This window comes from Lissotriton helveticus, chromosome 3_1, assembly GCF_964261635.1.
Source record: "Lissotriton helveticus chromosome 3_1, aLisHel1.1, whole genome shotgun sequence".
NCBI lineage: Eukaryota > Metazoa > Chordata > Amphibia > Caudata > Salamandridae > Lissotriton > Lissotriton helveticus.
In genome coordinates, this window is record NC_136061.1 from 4,008,701 (window position 1) to 4,027,857 (window position 19,157).

Here is a 19,157-nt window from a genome sequence, read left to right on the forward strand (position 1 = left end):
GCCACAATTGTTCTGTGTGGGCATACAGAACAACGTTCATATATGCACGTGAAGTCCACCCCCTACGTTCTGTAAAAGACAATCCTAAGAATAGTGCTCTAGTCAAGGGTATAGTTGACATGATTAAGGATGATATTTCTTATAAAACTACCCCCGAGGATGAGACACTTGCCTATATAGGATGGAACGTGACCGGATATGGAGCTACTCTGAGTGAGAAACAGCAAGCTAAGATATCTTCCCCGATTTGGGTTGTACCCCATCAGGGTCACCTGTGTCTGCAAGGTACTGGCATGAATCCCGGAGCTCAGTTAGGGAAGAGTGTCTGTACTGAAACGTATGTTTTTGGGTCTCAGACTTCCCCTGCGTTTTTAGCAGCTAAGGGTACATATTTCATCTGCCATGATAGAGCCTATACATGGTTGCCCCCTGACTTTTCGGGCTCATGTTTTGTTTTGTTCCTGTTGCCTCCCACCTACACAGCAGCGGCAGATTACCACAAGACAAGGATAGTTAGAGGTGTCTTGAGCAAAGAAGACACTACAGGACAAGAGTTTAGGGACTTCGCAAAGGGTTTTCTGCCGTTCTGGGGATCCATGGCTAACAGCAGGAACATAAGGCAATTGACAAGGGTAGTTGAGTCCACCATAATAGAAACTGCTGGTGCCCTTAGTAACTAGACTGCTGAGCTCCAGTCGGATCGTCTTATGACCCTTCAGAACAGAGTCGCATTAGATGTCATACTTGCAGACCGAGGTGGGGTATGTAGATTGATCCAATCTAGTTGCTGTGTTTTTATCCCAGATAACGCTCCAACGGTGTACCAGGCCATCTCAAAACTGCATAAGGTTTCGGAATCTATTCATGTGGATAAAGGAGATTGGTCATTAATGGGATGGTTCTGGGAACTGATATCCGGTTGGGGATGGAAAATTCTGATGGTCATTGGGATGGTCTTAGCCATTCTTTTCCTGTTCTGTCTGTGCGTGCAGTGTGCTCCTGCAATATGTGGCCTCTGTGTCACATCGTGTGTAAGGAAACCTGTATCAAGAGACGAACTAAGTACTAGAATGATGTTACAGCAACATCTCAATGACTTTAGGAATATAGATCTGGACTCAGATTAGCATGAGGATAGATTAATTGCCTATGTAAGGGCAAAAGGAGGGATTGTGGTTCTGAAAATCCTGGACTCGTGTAATAATTCTGGACTCGAGAATAAAACTTCATCGTAAGAGGACGAATTTAGTATCAAAAGACCGAGAATGACGAGTACACCATGTACAAGCATTTTCGTCTTATTCGAGTGACGATTTCACCTCGAAATCGTCATTTTCGTTCTGAACCCTTGGCTTCCATTTTGTATACGGCAGCCATTTTATGAGTTGCCCTTTACATAGGCTTATAATACAGCTAAATTCAATTCCAAAGGACACATACACCTTGATTGACTTTTCTCTGACCTAGGCAGGCTGGGCAAGCTGAAACCATTGCCCCAGGCCGAACCTGTTTGGTCAGTTCCTCTCCCAGTGGCCGAATGAGATAGCATCAAGGCTCAACAGGCCATAAAACCTTTTCAGCACACACACACCCTGCCGGATCTTGCTCACACCTGTCCCTGCTCTTTTCTCTTACTTGCTTTATGATGGGGAGGTGCCCGTTTTTATTGGGGGTCCACCGGTATCTGATGGAAATGCTGGGCCTTGCCAGGTACTTTGTTATGGGCTGGACAAACTGAACTATGGCCTTGTCATCATGACTCTGTTTTTTCTTTGTAATAGAAACATTTCAATAGTATAGTAAAATGTGAAGAATGTTTGCCTAAAGCACAATATTTCGTATAAAAGGAGAAACCTGACTTGGTGAATTTGAGCAGTCTCCTGAGAATATACTTCCCGTGTGTTGTACTTCTAGGACGCTTGTTACCTTGGTTGCAGCCAATAAAATCGATCCTTGACTTCACCTAGAAGACTCTGAGTTTCTGTGATCTGAATCAGGAAAGGACTCGATGTCTTTGGGTGTACCCTGACACCGCTGGGTTACCGGTCCTGTACCGGTTCTGAAAAACCCAGTACCTCAGCGGGGGCAGCGGGACATGTATTGTAACACTTTCCTCCAGCATAGCAGTGCCGTCCGCAGTACGGGTGGTACATCAGCAGAATGTATAGGGTTCCCTGATCAATGTTTTGCACTGTATATCCGGTCTCCTGTAGATTGCGACCTGCAGTCCAGTAGGACAACCACTGCAATTGTATAATATAATATGCTTTGAGGTCTGGTACCCCCAGTCCCCCTCTGCGCATTTCCAGCTGTAATTTTTTAGACTAACTCTTCTTCTGCCCACCCCCCAGATTAGGTCCAAAAGTGCTGTATCCAGTGTGTGAAAAATGGCCAGCGGTACTATGATCGGCAGGTTTGTAAAGTAATATATGAGTCGAGGGAGGACCACCATCTTTGACACTGCCACACAACCCATTGTCGAGAGTGAGAGCAAAGTCCAGAAATCGATTTTCAAGCGTAATCTCCGTATTGCCCTATTGAGATTACCCTCCAACATATCTGCGTGGGATCGGTATATGTGGATGCCCAAGTATTTGAAAGTGGTTTGCGCAACTGGCAGACTAAAGTTGATCGTTTCAGGGTGTGTGAGGTTTTGAAAAAATAAGGCATTTGATTTTGAGTTGTTTATAGCAAGGCCAAATATGTTTTCAAACGATGCAAAAATTCTAGTTATAGGGTCTAATTCGCCCAGGAGGTCTTGCGCGTAGACAATTATATCATCTGCATATGCAGATATCAAATGTATTGAGTTGCCTAATGGTATCCCAATGTGATTAGCTTCTTGATGCAGCCGGAGCAACAGTGGCTCCAGCGCTAACACAAACAACAATGGGGATAGGGGACATCCCTGGTGTGTGCCTTTGTATATTGGGTATGCACTCGTATATATGGCCATCTGTCCGGACTCTAGCCGTGGGGGCTTCGTTTAATAGCCGTAGCCAGGGAATGTATCCCGGGGGTAACCCGAAACACTTGTCGAAGATCGAGTGCTATGCAGCCAGCATTTGCAAAATGGTCTGGATTGGTTGCCATTATGTGGTGGAGTCTTCTGATGTTTAGGGACGTGCTGCGTGCAGGTATGAATCTGCATTGATCTATGTATATTAATTTATTTAAATAGGGGAGGAGCCTGTTAGCCAGTATTTTACTTTGTATTTTGTATTCAGTTGCCAGAAGTGAAAGTGGGCGATACCCTGTGATATCTGTGACGTCCATCCCTGGCTTGGGAAGTGTTACTATTAGAGCTTGCATGGCAGTGTAAGTGAGGTGGCCTAATTCCAGTGAACTGCTGTAAAGGGCTTCTAATTGTGGGATTAAGATTTCGGAATAAGTATTGAAGAACTCTGCTGGTAGGCTGTCCAGTCCCGGTGTCTTATTACGTGGCAGTCCAATGATGGTGTTCTTTATTTCAGCTCTTATAATGGGGCCTGCTAAACTGGCCTGTGCTCCTGCAGGGATCTGTGGATAGGGTAGGTCCACCAAAAATGCATCTATTAGTGTATTGTCTAGTGGGGCTGGCTTGCCGTATAGTATGCTATAGTATGTACAGAAGGAATCATTGATACCCTGTTGAGTAACTAAACACAAAGAAGATCCCAGGGGTATGTTTTAAGGACCCTGACTGCTAAACCCCCTGATTAGAATTGACACCAACCTCAATTAGCAGTGAGTCCACACAAATATAAAACCAATATAATCATGTACCCAAATAAACAACGAAACAATAAGGAAAAGTTTAACAAAAACGAGTTCCCATCAGTCCACCATCGTGACCGCCCTTCATCATCTGGGATCTCTTGTATATATCACATTCAGGGGTAAACACACCTGACTTCGCAGATGATATACCATGCCCAGGAGTGTCCCAAAACAATTATACAGATGTGAAGAAATGGCGTGCCTAGTGGGGAACTGAGTAGCAGTGCTTTGAAAAGTGTGTGTTGTGAAAAAAGGAAAGAGAAGGAGGCTCTAAAATTAGGTCCTGATCGGGGAAAACAACAATTTTAATATACACCCTCACACTCCTAAATCAGTAAAAACAGTGCGACTGCTCAATTAAAAGTAAACCATATCACCTGAGTAGTATATGTGTAATCGTCTTCCCGTCCCACTTGCTGGGAAGGAAAAACCCCACCTCACCTTGCACGAGCTCAGGTAGTGGATGCACCGCATTCTCCGTCGGTACACCGGTCGTCCCTCAAAGCTCTATCGTGGGGAGGTATATAATTAGTCGACTGGAGAGTAGAAGGAGTACACCTTGTGAGCTAAATTTTTCAGGCGCCACAGATCACATAACGCCCATTCGTCCACCCAATTGCAAAGAGCCTCTGCCTGTTTAATGGTTCCAGCGCCGTGGAGGGGGGTATGTGAGCGATCTAGCTCAGTAGTCACTGCCTATAATCTACGGGAATGCCTCCCAACCGGCTAAGATCGTATTTAAACCCATGAAGTATTTATTCAGGTCAAAGTTTTGAGCATAAAGATTTCCCAATACAAATCAAATCAAAAATTAGCTTTTTTTAGTTGTCAAATCATAAAACAAAAAACCATAAAAGCACAGATTTATACATATATATCACATTAGTATACAGTTTTTTGTTTAAATTTAATTTACACAAACACAGTGTTTAAAAATCTAATAACTGTTAAAAACTAAGACCTAACAGTCTACTTTAAATGGAACAAAATTCATAAGTGTTTCCTACACTTGATCGTGCACTTAAAAAATAGGGCTATATATCTCGCAAAACAATAATTATCTAAAAATGGCAATGCAAGATAGGTCGGGTGACATTACCTCACATCCCATAATTTTAGTATATGTTTAATGCACCTCCTCCTCTGTTCCAAATAAAATTGACAAAATAGGACTATATGGATTGATGTTTGCAGGAAGACTCTGTCGCAGGGGCAGTTTGGTAAGATTTTGGGCCAATCGTTTATAGTCGGAAAACTTACCAAACGGTGGAATACATCGAGTCTAAGACGTGTAAGAACAAATCTATTGTACCCACTTAGTATATTAACTAAGTATGGTTGTATGCCGATGGTAGTTCGCATCATTTGGTTATTTTGAACCTTTGCTTTTGATGCCTCGCTGGCAAATCTATTTGCCTCTAAGTGGGTCATGCATCGTTTTTGAAAGCCTTTCTAGAGATGGAACACATAGGGGCCGATTCCGATTTGGGAAAAACCGCTCCGAATAGCCGTTCGGAGCGTTATTCCCATACGAATCGTACCCTGCAACGTCCCCCCTACATACGGTGAAATACGATACGTACCAGGAGCCGTACTCCGTACGAGTCGTACAGAGACCGTACGACTCTAATCGCCGTACGATTCTCCCTCGGAACCCACTGTACGCATCATCTGTACAGTTTGTGGCTAGTTTTTATGACCCAGCAAGTACGATAAGTGTCGGGCACGCACCGTACAACCCTTTTACTATGGGAGCTAAAAACAGCCATAAAAGCAGAGTTTGCGCTGAAACAGGTACGGAACGGCCCCCCGGGTACGGTGCCTACCCCCCATGATCGCAGGGGTATGGTGCGTACCCCTGCGACCATTGGGTGTACGCACCATACCCCATGTATGATGGGTGTACCCATCGTACATGGGGTACGGTGCGCACACCCATCGTACATGGGGTTCGGTGCGTATACCCAGCGTACATGGGGTATGGTGCGTACACCCATCGTACATGGGGTATTGTGCGTACACCACATGATCGCAGGGGTACGCACCGTACCCCTGTGATCATGGGGTGTATGGACCGTACGGTGTTTATGTGTTTGTGTGCTTTTTCGTACGACTCGCCCTTACCTGACGTGGACCGTACGAATCGCGTCCTCATACCCCGGTCCGGATCGTACTCGTCAGGTCATACGGCATGTGTACGAGCCGTACAGTTCACGGTTTCAGCCTTGCAATACGTACGGATCTCGACGATTCGGACGGATTCACGGAATACGGATCGTACTACGTGACTCGGACGGACGGGTACGATTCGTACGGAGAGGGCTCTGGATACAAATCGTACAGACGTTTTTTTTCCCGTATCGGAATCGACCCCTATGTAGGAGGATTGTGGTAATATTCTGGCTGGCCCTAGTCATTCATAAAGACTTTTATGTACTTTAACCACCTGATCTCTAGTGCATGATCTAGTTTAAGGCTATCACTTAATACACCATAATTAAATGTGGTTTTAGTTGAAGACCAGATCCGATGCCATAACTATTGTATGACAAAATATTGAAAGACAGAAAATCGACCTACAAAAATATTGACACAGAAATATCGACGTCAAAACTATTGAAGTCCTATCTACATAAAGGTAAGTACAAAAATATCGAGAATAAAAATATCGTTATCAAAAATATAGATGTTAAAAATATTGTTTTTTAAAATGTTTTATTAATAATAATGTAAAAATAAATATAATTTACTAAATTATAGATATAAACTTTAAAACATATTTAAAAAATAATAACTAATACATATCATTTTAAAATTAATTAAACATCTACATATAAATTAATATATATACTTACTCCACATATTGCAACAGTAGGGAAAGCGTTTGATAGCGTAGGAGTAAAAATTACTATTCCCACTCCAGAGAGTGCAACAGTAGGGAAAGCGTTGGATAGTGTAGGGGGAAAAATCACAATTCCAACTCCAGAGAGTGCAACAGTAGGGAAATCGCTGGATAGCGCAAGGGTAAAAATTACTATTTACACTCCAGAGAGTGAAACGGTAGGGAAAGCGCTGTATAGCGTAGGGGTAAAAATTACTATTCCGACTCCAGAGAGTGCAACAGTAGAGAAAGTGTTGGACAGCGTAGGGGTAAAAATTACTATTCCCACTACAGAGAGTGCAACAGTAGGGAAATCGCTGGATAGCGTAGGGGTAAAAATTACTATTCCCACTCCAGAGAGTGCAACAGTAGGGAAAGCGTTATATAGTGTAGGGGTAAACAGTACTATTCCCAAACCAGTGAGTGCAACAGTAGAGAAAGCGCTGGATAGCGTATGGGTAAACATTACATTCCCACTCCAGTGAGTGCAACAGTAGGGAATGCGCTGGATAGCGTAGGGATAAACAGTACTATTCCCACTCCAGAGAGTGCAACAGTAGGGAAAGCGTTGGATAGCGTAGGGGTAGAAATTACGATTCCCACTCCAGAGAGTGCAACAGTAGGGAAATCGCTGGATAGCGTAGGGGTAAAAATTACTATTCCCACTCCAGAGAGTGCAACAGTCGGGAAAGCGCTGGATAGCGTAGGGGTAAAATTACCATTCCACTCCAGAGAGTGCAACAGTAGGGAAAGCGCTGGATAGTGTAGGGGTAAACATTACTATTCCCACTCCAGTGAGTGCAACAGTAGGGAAAGCGCTGGATAGCGTAGGGGTTAAATTACCATAGACGGGTTTTAGTGTCCAGGAAGAATGGCGCACAAGCCGTATTAACGCAAAGTTTAAAGTGATAAAGCTTAATCAGATGGTGCAGCAGGAAGGGGACTCCCTCACAAACCCCTTAATCTGTATAGCAAAACTACACAATTAGTCATAGGAAAGGAACCCGCGTACACATATATGTTAGTTGATTCAATGATCACAATACTCGTAGGAAACATATAGTATAGTCCAGGTGGTGAAGTCGTTGTACTTGATCTTGTCTGTTTATTAGTCAGGTAGATGCTATACTTTGTACAAACAGCCAGCCTACACGTGTTTCGTTGTAGAAAACAATGTTCAACAACTCTTCAGGGCTCTGTGGCTGGATTCTAACACCTCATTGGGCCTTCCTCCGGTGATACTTCCAACCCGGCGGGGTAACCAAAAGGGATAATCAAGCGTAGGAAGTATAGTAGGTGAGTAAACCAACTATAAGGTGGCATATTAAATACTGGGCGCCGAGTAGATCGAACACATAGAGTAATGTTCAAGTCAAACTGTTCCGACGTGAAATCACGTAATTGAAGCAGCAGTGAGTCCCCGGTTTAATCCAGGTACAGCACGGGTACGTGCACTCCTGAAAGAACTATTGTATATAAACCGCAATCCACTCGGCGTCCTCCTCCCAAATTCATGTGCGAATTCGGGAGGAGGACGCTGAGTGGATTGCGGTTTATATATGGAGGGGTGCATTTGGGGGGTACCCATTGTACCCCCCTAAAATGGCATACACAAGGTGGCAGGCACCGCGCGGTGCACAACATGCATTCACAACATTGTGGCGGGTTGTGCTCACAGCACAGCCCACTAGGATGATGTATATGCAGAATGCGACAGCCACGGTGGCGATTGCATCCTTATTGGCGGTGCAGTACAGCTGCATCACTGGCGGCCGGTCTCAGCACCGCTAGGGTGACCGGCGAACTGTAGTCCGCCTGCCCTCCTAATGGACCCCTAAGTGAGGTCCTTATAAATGTATAATGAGTATCCACATGATGGCAGAACAAGACATAAAATAGAGTTTAAAGAGTGGCTGGTACAATGAGTCGTATCCTTGAGAAAGACCTAGCTCAGATACTGAGTCATTAGGGGAGTGTCATCTTGGTTGAATAATGTCATCCACCCATGTATTGTAATCAGCAAAAGTAGTTAAACTGGATATTTAGGTTAAAAAATGTGAGATTATTTAGCTAAACTTAGTAGCACATCCTGACGAACGGAACATTGGAGCATCATTAAGGCAGATGGTGGGAATGGCATTCAATTGAAATACAATGTCAGCAAAAGACTGATGAGTAGAAGATGTATTGAAAATCCTAAGCACAGGTGTAGTATCCCATCCTCATCGCCAAAATGTAGTAATGATGATCAAAAGCAGGTTTGATGAAAAGGAGAATATGTTTATTCATCAAATAGATCCCATCCATATAAGCCCTCTTATCATGAGTAGTAGCAAGCTTCAACTGACTAACACACAATTCTAATGAACAGCAGCTGAGTCCACATCATATAAGTCTAAAGCACCTAGCAACAGGATATCTTAAGATGCCACAACAGGTCTGGAAGCTCGAAGCTAGTCAGAATACCAACTCTGATAGAAAAATATTATGAAGGCTTCTGTATTCTGTGGGTTCAGCTGAATCAGTCTAGTGGTTGTGAAAGGAGCCGGCGTTGACAAGCGTGTAGGAAAGCTGGAGGTGTTTGATGGTAATGTGAAATCCCACCCGCTATCGTGGAAGTTTAGATTTTATTATTGACACAGAGGCAAAATGTATGGCTTCTTTATAGAAATCTTTAGTAACAAAGAATATAACATACACAAAAGCACATTCCAACATGGCTTCCTAACAGTCCAACGAAAAACATGAACAGAGATATGCAATGCTTCTGCTGACAATGACCTCATAATGACTCCAGAGACATCAACCGCAGTGCTATGAATACTGAATTCCCAGGCAGCACTTCCTCTTATTTGTGTATAAGAACAATCCAAAAACAATAAAACTGGAACTTTCTGAGCATGAAGGTTAATTGCTAGGTAGAGTGGCTTGGATGTGTGGAATGCGAAATGTGGTAATGCACATTCCAGTCCCACACATCCTCAGATGCCAGAGGAGCAGTTCGGAAACAAGAGAGACAGATATGCATGTCAATCACAGCTCCAACATTTGTAGTTCCTCAGGTTTGGAAAATGAAGCTAAGAAGCCAACTCAGCTTCCAGTAATCATTGATGGAACCAGAACAAGAACTTGGCGATGGGTGAGTATCACCTGAGGAACAACCATGTGTGTAGAAGAGATACGTTATCTCCTCTGTTGTCATCTGATGGTTGAAGAAGACTGAATTATATAGATGTAAACCTAATTTAATCCACCATTGGAGGAAACATTATGGTAATGATCTTACCTCATTTTTGTGGACCTCCGCCACCTGTGCAGTGTCTCCAAGAAGCCAGGGGAGCACCAACAATAACGTGTCAGCAGAGACGAGCAAGGAATGCAACTAGCAGGAAGTATCATCACTCTTCTGAGCTTCTCTTCTTATTGCTGCCTATCACTGGATATGTTAGCGGAGAAAACATGCTATTAGCAAAGTTTTTCTCCATTGTGCTAAAATATCCAGCGATAGCGGCCAAATGCATGAATATCGCTGAGAATACAGCGATATTCACGCATTAGCGACGGAATATTCCTAGCCATGTTATCCACCTCCCATTGGATAACATGGCTAAGAACTGGTCTGGGCAGGTGTTAGCATTTGGAGATATTTGTGCTTAGCGCAAATATTTCCATCGCTATGCCTGCCTTGCTAATAGGCGATAGCGACGTTAGCGACTGTTTTCAGTCGCTAACTGGTTGGGTACGCCCACTTTGCACGTCATTAAGGAGAAGTGTGGCTCAATGGTTAGAGCGGCAGACCCTGATGCAGAGGTCTGGCCCGGGACCAGGGTTCAATTCCTGCCTTGGCTGGTCTTGGCGGATCTTGGGCTCATAATTCCTCGGACCTGATTTCTCGCCTCAGTGCCTACTCTAAGCATGGGTCCCACGCTGCAACTCTGTGCAATAGCTTGCTTAGTCTCCACAACGCCCCTACATCGCTAGGGATGCCTGGTTGCACCCTGGGGATACTCAGGAGTGGACATTTCATGGGGAAAAACCAGGAAGGGTTCCCTAGCGGTATGAGTACAGCGCCAGGACACTCAGGAGTATCAGTGCGCTTTACAAGTACGGCTACATTTACATTTACATTAGCGATAAATATCGCTGACATGCAAAGCGGGCCCCAAACTGCTCGCTATCGCCTAAAAGCTGTTGCTAACATCCGTTAGCAACATCTTGCTAATATAGCGATAGAATTCTCGCCGCTTAGCTGCCAAAAACGGCCACTAAACCGGCGATAATGTGCCCCCACATTTTGAACAATCATGGTATTCCAGTCCCTCTTTTGAGTGATAACTTATTGTTTCGAAAGGTCTGGTTTGAAACATGGTACTAAGCCCTTACTCCTAGTGCAAATGGGATGATGGAAAAAACGAATGCGGTTGTGAAGGAAGCCAACATCTTTTCTCCTTTTGTGCTTATGAGAGGACGCAATCCTAAAAGGAAGAGTAATCCTAGGCGATTGTTTAAATATGGGGCCGAGGAATGATATTTAGAGCGGGCGAGAAGCAAAATAAAAAGATGCCTTTGATACATGTAAACTTTAGTATGATTCCAGAAATAATGTCAGACCTCTGACAATGCAACTGGGACAGTGGTTTTGTGTGAAAAAAAACAGTAAAGTGTGCAGGGGGAAAGTCAGCTTTATACCCAAGGAAGTTGTTGAAGCCTTAGAGCATGCTGGGAGTGTGAGTGATGGGACGGGAGATGCTTTAGGCGACATCCTGGAGCCAGGCTTGAAGTGATATCATTTAACAAGCCTGAGAGTGCACACAGACCTGTTGAACTTTAGAAAAGCCCTGAAGACTTTGGGGCAGATTTAGAAGCCCCTTGCGCCACCTGTGCGTCACTTTTTGTGACGTACCGGTGTCGCATATTGCTGCTCCATATTTACAAGGACAGCAAAAGCCACCCTGCGTGACTTTTCCCGTCCTTGTAAAAATGGCCCCTTTAAACACAGCACTTTGCGTGAAAGGGGTGTTCCATGGATGCCGCTGTACGTGTTCCCACGCAACAGCCATGGAACCAGATAAATTTTCAGATTTATGTAAAATTGTAAATCTAGAAATGCGTGTGAATGCTGAGCCTCCCCAGGGGAGGCGTAAAGAGGCGCAACGAGGAGAAATGTTTTAATTTCTCCTCGTTTTTTCCCTCTTTCTATGCGTACTGCGTTCTGCAGCACACAAAGGAAAGAGTAAATCACCTCTAATGATTGGTTTTGTTCAGGAAGGGTTCCCTTCCTGCACACAAACACTCAGTGAAAAAATGCAGGGCCATATTATCAAGAACGGTGAAAGCGAAAGGAAACTGCCACTAAAGCGGCGATAAGGGGCTTGATAACATGCCCTTGTAAATTCCCATGGAAGCCAGGGTTCAGGTGTGTAGGACATCAAACCTGGGTTTCTATGGGAATTCACAAGGGCATATTATCAAGCCCCTTATCGCCACTTTAACGACAGTTTCCTGACGCTAAAGCAGCAATAATGTTATCGCCGTTCTTGATAATATGGCCCGCAGTTTTTCAACTACTATGTGTAATAACGCAGCACACGTACAAGTTGAAAAACGACAATTCAGATTGTTGTTGTGCAGGAAGGGAACCTTTCACCTCACGACGCAGGCATCCTTAATCCATGGTACAAGGGTGCTTGCGCCGGTGCATGGGAGCAGTTCGTACGCCAGCGCAGGGGTAACCACAGAGAAGAGACATATGGTTGTAAATATGTCGCATCCCTGTGCTTTGAAAGTGATACGCACTGAGTCACTTTCATTGTAAATCTGCCCCCAGGTTGCTTCCAAAGTTGTAGTTTCTCACAGTAATCTTTCATTCCTGTTCTTTCCGTGGAAAGCGTTTGCCTTAGGCCAGGATACTGTCTGGTCACAGGGCGCCCTATACGTACCCTAAATAAATATAAATAAATAGGTGACGTTAATTTCTACCTGAAAATTGCAACAATAAAGAATCGGAGCAACTGATTGATATTCTGAGTGGTTTCAACCTTATTCAGTTGGTGAATACAGCGACACACGTAGCAGGGCATGTGCTCAACGCGACACACGTAGCAGGACATGTGCTCAATGGAATTTTTTCAAACAATCCAGGTTTCCAGATAAAAGCTATTTTACAGTTCATCTGGTCAGAGTTAAGGCTGTTGATTTTATCCCAGAGCTCCCACCTCTAATTCTGGTTACTAATAAAATTATGCAAAGAAAGAAGGTTCAAGCCTGGAACAAAATCAATAAAGCAGAATTGACTAATATGTCCGATGTGCCTCAGCCCTAAGTCATTCATGACATAAATGGAGCAGTATGAAACTATTCTGACTTGATTAGGGCGGGAGTTACCAAGCTGGTTCCCCCAAAACTAGCAATAGAGCTAGGCCCACAGCACCCTGGTTCTCTCTCAAACTCAGGGAATAAAACTGAATTGCAAAAGACAGCAGAAAGTATGGATAAGGAATTATCACACTGAAGAAAAGATCAGATATAATCAATACATCCAAGAACACAAAACACTGATCTATTTTGAAAAAATCAAACTACTTCTCAGAAAAAATCTATTCAGCTAAGAACTCCATGAGAGAACTTTTAAAAAAAGTTCAAGTGCTCTCTAACCCAACCACCAGTTTCACACTGCCCCAGCCAACCACTTTGTGACAAGCTAGCAGAATAAAAAAAAAAAGGATGAAATACATGGTAAATTGAACTCCAGGTGTGTGGCCATAACCCCGGCCTTGGGGTCAAACTCGGTAGCTCCTGATAAAAATGAATTCTGTAAGTGTACGCCTCTTACATTGGAAGAAGTAGCAGAACTTATAGGACAAACAATTTAATGAGCTCCGTCCAATCCCTGCCCGCCTAAAACCAAACACATTGTAGTAGGGACGGATGCTCCTCCGCTTACTACATTATTCAATACCATCATCAACTCAGGTCACTTCCCTTCTGAGTGGAAAAAGGCTTCCATTCTCCCATGACTTAAGAAACCTTCGCTGGAACCAATGAGCTGAAGAACTATCGTCTTTTATCTCGCTTACCCTTCTCTGCAAAAGTTCTCGATAAGCTTCTGAGCATCGCACTCTCTGAGTTTGTGAAGGTGAGTGGTAATTCTGGATTCTTTGCCATTGGCTTTAGACCAAACCACAGCAATGAGTTAGCTCTGGTAGTGGCTATCGAGGAGGACAGAAGTGTTAAAGTCACCTATTTATTTATATTTATTAAGGGAATTTATAGGGCGCACGGTTAACAGACAGTATCCTGGTGCTACGACAAACGCTGTCCAAGGAAAGAACAGGAATGACAACTACTAGTTAGGAAGCATCCTGGTCTTCAGGGCGTTACTAAATTCCAATAGGTCTGTGTGCGCTCTCAGGCTTGTGAAATTAGAACACTGCATGTATGGCCCCAGGAAGTCACCTAAAGCATCTAGGAAATTACATTTAAGGTCCCTCGGCCTGTAAATCAGTAGTCCATTGGGGTTGGTGTGAGATTCAAGTTTAAAAAGGAGACATTCAGTGGATTCCAATGCTTATTTACACGATTCCACCCTCCAACAGTGAACGCTTCTGAGTGACTGGAACTTGGGGCACAACATCTTGATTGGGGGGAATTGGGATAAGGGTTAGAAAACACTTAGGGGTCTTTGATGCTTCGTACCATTGGTGGTTGATGACTCTTCAGACCAACATTTATTGGTACACATCCTTCCTGTACCAAATAGATAAAAGAAAATATACATTAGTTAATACCAGCTGTAACCCTACCCTAGTCCAGAAGTTACCAGGTTTGAAATAAGGAGGTGCTCGTAACGAGCCAAGAGTACCGGTACACCTCTGACAACCCAGGAGGCCCCGGAAATGGAAGGGTCAAGATTGTGCAGTGAGGGAGCCGGACGGATATTATGAGAGCAGGCATCGGGGAAGTGTACCAGCCGGGTAAGTTCAGAGCGCATCTGGTATAGTGATACAGCTGATGAAAGTGCAAGCAAGCCAAACAAGATGGACACTGCGGGGGAAGGAAACAAGAAAGGTGAGGGAGAAAACAACACAGATGCAGACAGCAGAAAGCGATGGGCAATAACTACTAGTAGGAGAGCCATACAACAAAGCGGTTGTGAAGTAGCTGCCTACTGTCTCTGCTAGTTCTTAAGTTTCCAGGGAAATCCCCATCTTCCCTTGAGGACTTGACCTTGATCTGGAAGGCTTGTGTGATATATTTGTGCCCCAGACACCACTGGCTGCTGTCTTTCACCTTCTACGATTCTGGTATTGCAGTCTCAATGCTCACCAGTCTAGTTGTGTCTGTTTTATACTTGTTCACCTTGAAGGACTTGCCATGCTTGTAACCATTTTCTTTTTTTTTTTTATTTGTTTTTGCAAATACATGAATTAGTCGCTCGCAGCCTTGGGGACTATCCTGTGGAACTTTATTTTTATCAAGAACGCTTTTAAACTGCTGCCCTGCACCCTGCTCCTGATCAACTAGGACCCAGGACATTAGCGGACGCTGCCGGGGCCGGGACTGCGAGACCCAGGTTGCTCAGCGCTTCTACAACCCAGCGCACCTGGTGTCTCTTCCCGCCCCCAACCCTCCTATTTAAGTGTAGAGGTGAGCGCGCACGCGGGACGCGCGCGGGACATAGCCCGGGGCTAAGCCCGGGCAAAGGGCGGGCCCTCTGTGGCCCTCCGAGGACCGAGAGGACTGGACTGGCCATACCCCCTCGCAAGTGTTATAAAATTGTAGTTGTCTTTGATGTGCCATCTTTTGTATGGGATGTCATTGTTTGGTTTATAGTACTACTGTGTGGATCAGTTTTATCGTAGTAATATTCTACTTATAGGGTTTGTTAATTTAGTTACTCCCTTTTACCATCTAACTTGAGTACCCCGTGTTATTTAATTGCTGGTGTTATACAATGTCAACACGGAAAACCAGAAGCCAGGCGGTGGCGGGGATAAAAAACACAAAAACCAAAAAACTCACTAATACCTTGGATAGTTTTATCCTTCGCACGAACACCCTAATTGATGAGGGTATTATATTGATGGAACGGAGGGTTTCCCAAGATCTGCTCCAGGCCAAAAGATCATCATTGGGTAATATAGCTCAGGCTTGTACTCCGAATAAACAATTGCGTTTATCAGATACGCCCCATCTACTAACTACTCATGTGACCCCTGTATTGTCTATGACCCAGCCTCAAAGTATAAATATATCTCCGGTATCTACATTACCAGTACCCACAATTGAGACTGTAACCCTCATTACTCCTATGGTTACTTCAGCTATTATACATACAGACCCCCCGGAGTTAGAAGGGTTCACTGTTGTGGGGAAAACACCCTCTCCAATACCATCTGTTACAGAGGTGCTTAGTGATATTGTAGCTAATCAAAATACTTTAAACAGTATGGGGAACACAGCCGGTGTGGGAAATGGTACACAGGAGGGAGGATTAAGTGTGGATGCCCCAGTAACTTCTGTTAGGCAATCTAGAGCATCGCACCCCCTACCCCTAGAGTTACCAGATGTAACTGTATCCGACACTAGTTTGGCTAGTATTCTTGATAATGGTAGTCCTGATGAGTCTGTAGAGAGTGAAGAGGATGTGGATGCGCCTTTTTTTGACTCCCTAGCGACCCTTATTAGGTCCTTGCTTTTGCCCCTGGAAGTTAGACTCCAGAGTATAGAAAATCAATTGGGAATTATATCAAAGGAGCTAAATTGTAGGGGGGTAAAAGTAACTCAAGAAATCCAGAAGAATACCCCCGGTACAACGGGAAGCCCACACCCATTGGCTAAGAACCCTCCAATAGCACCCACCCAGCAAACCAAGACTTGTCCAACCGTTACATCCGTACAGAAGGTTGGTAAAGTGACCACTAAACAAGTCGTTGTAGATGCTTATAAACCTCCGGGAATAGCCAGTTCAACCGCACCAAGCATTATCCAGCACCCACCCGCTGTGAAGACACCAAGGATACGGCTGAATATTAGTTTACCGTCTGACGCCTGCCCATTTGTGATAGTATTAACGGGTGTCCCTGAGCTTACCACAGACATCCCCGAAACTTTCTGGGCCCTTAAAAACAAAGTTTGTCATTGGTTGGACAGGAATCTCCCAACCCCACCCAATATCAACAAAAATATTCTTATGGTAGAGAGAGCACCGTGGGTGGGAGAGAAAAAGAAACACCTCAAAGGAGATTGTGTGGTGATCACATTTGAAGACCCTTGTATTGTAGAGTTGATTTGCTCTGGGCTTAGCCGTAACAATGACTCCGAGATCCTTGTTAAACCCTTGTCAAACTTTTATATGCCCGCGGGGAATCATGATAATAGATGGAGTTGGCTAAGGACCACCCCGCATGAAAATGGTTGGAGGAGATTTGAAACCCAGGGGAATCATCGCTCCTACAATTGGGGAGGGGCTGGAAATGGAGACTGGCAAGAAGTGCGCAGAGGAAGAGGTAGAACTTACCATGGTGGTAATAGGCGTAAGGAGGGTTGGTTGGGCCCGCAGTTGGATTACCCTATCCAATGTTATAATCGTTTCAATGGTCTGGAGGAAGTCGATTGACTTACTAACCAGCCCATTGATCGATTGGGTAGTCGGGTGGTGCAGGCTTTACCCGGAGTTGAAGTTACTCCACCTGTGGGCAGAGTGGTTATTACAGGCTCCACCAGTGTTGGTACAGATATTATTGAATCTCCGGTTGTAGTTGGTAACTGTATGCAGGATATAGTTTCTACAGGTCAATTGGAACCTAAGTCTCCGGGTCCCTTTATCAATATTCTATCATGGAATATTGCAGGTTTAAAGAAAAACTTAGCAAATCCTGATTGGAACATTTTTATTAACAATTTTGATATTTGTATGTTTCAAGAAACGTGGTGCCTATCCCCCGAATATATGAATGGTTACTCTACATTTTATGTTCCAGCTGTCTCATTGGGAAGAGGCCGCCCTTCTGGTGGGTTACATATTTGGGTGAAAACATCTCTGAATTGTTGTGCTATTTCTAACAAGTACGTTTCTAATGACATCCTGCACGTTACTCTAAAGAACAGTGTAGGGGGCTATACCTACGAAATCTTCTGTATTTACGCTAGAGGTCTTCAGGGAGGGCTTACTTCCCCAATATTGGAATTATTTGATGTGGAGTTGTCAAAACTCCCGACCAGATCTAAAATACTGGTCGGGGGGGATTTTAACTGTACATTCGAACCTCTAGATGTGGAAGAAGTATTGGGATCGAAAGTAGTGGAAGGTCGACAAAGCATACCCCCGCTAAATCTTAGTTCAATTAAGAAATGGTCATCGAGAGTTATTCAGTTGAATGCCCTGGTGTTAGATCATAATCTTTGGGCTTTAAATGGCCGTACAAAATCAGATCGCGCAGGTGCGATGACCTTTAATAGGCTGGGGTGCCCCTCTCGTATCGACTATATTCTTTTAGATGAACATTCCTGGCCCGACGTAATTGACATGGTGGTTAGGGAGTCTTCCTATAGTGACCACAACCCCTTATGTATGCAGCTTAGGTGGGTAAGTGGCCGTGATCTCAGTCGGGTAACTGAGATGCTAACCAAAGAAATCTTCCCTGTAAATAATAATCGGAAGCTAAAATGGAATGTCGTCAAATGTGATGAGGGGAAGCTCCAAAATATTACGGATTTAGTATCCAAAGAAACTAGCAGATTGACAGCTTTAGCCTTCTCCCCAGTTAATTTAGTCGGTCCCAGTTTGTTGGTATCCTATAGTAACTTAATAAGTAAACTGGGAGCCCACTTTTGTAAGAAGCCAATGGCAAAATCACGTCTTAATGATATTAAAACCACAAGTAATCCATGGTACACGAGTAATTGCAGAATTAAAAGGAAAGCAATTACTAAAGCAATACGAAGCAAGGATTCTGTGGCCGTCCGGGCGGCTAGGAAAGATTATTCAAGAAGTATAAAATCAGCAAAACGAGCTTGGGAGGAAGAGCATTGGCAACAGCTTAAGGAAGCAGCATGTGGGGAAAATGCTGTTACTTTTTGGAAATTAATTAATGTTTTAGATAGCAAGGGAGCAGGACCTATTTTAAATCATATTACGGAGCATGAATGGTACTCCCATTTTTTAAAACTGTACTGTGAGGATAATTTCGATAGCTCGTTATCGCAACCAGCTACTACCCCTGGAAATATGCCATGTGGAATTTTGATTCACAATACAGATCCATTTTCGCAGAGAGAAGTATTAGATGCTATCTCTAAACTATTGCCCGGGAAGGCCCCAGGCCAAGATGGTCTCCCAGGGGACATGTTAAAATATGAACCAAATGTGTGGGCTAAGTATATTTTGTGTCTGATGAACTTGATCCAGGCTGGTTACCCTGTTCCAGATTCCTGGAAAGGCGCTGAGGTGATAACTATTTACAAAAAGGGCGAAAGGGATGACCCCTCTAATTACAGACCGATAAGTCTGATAGAC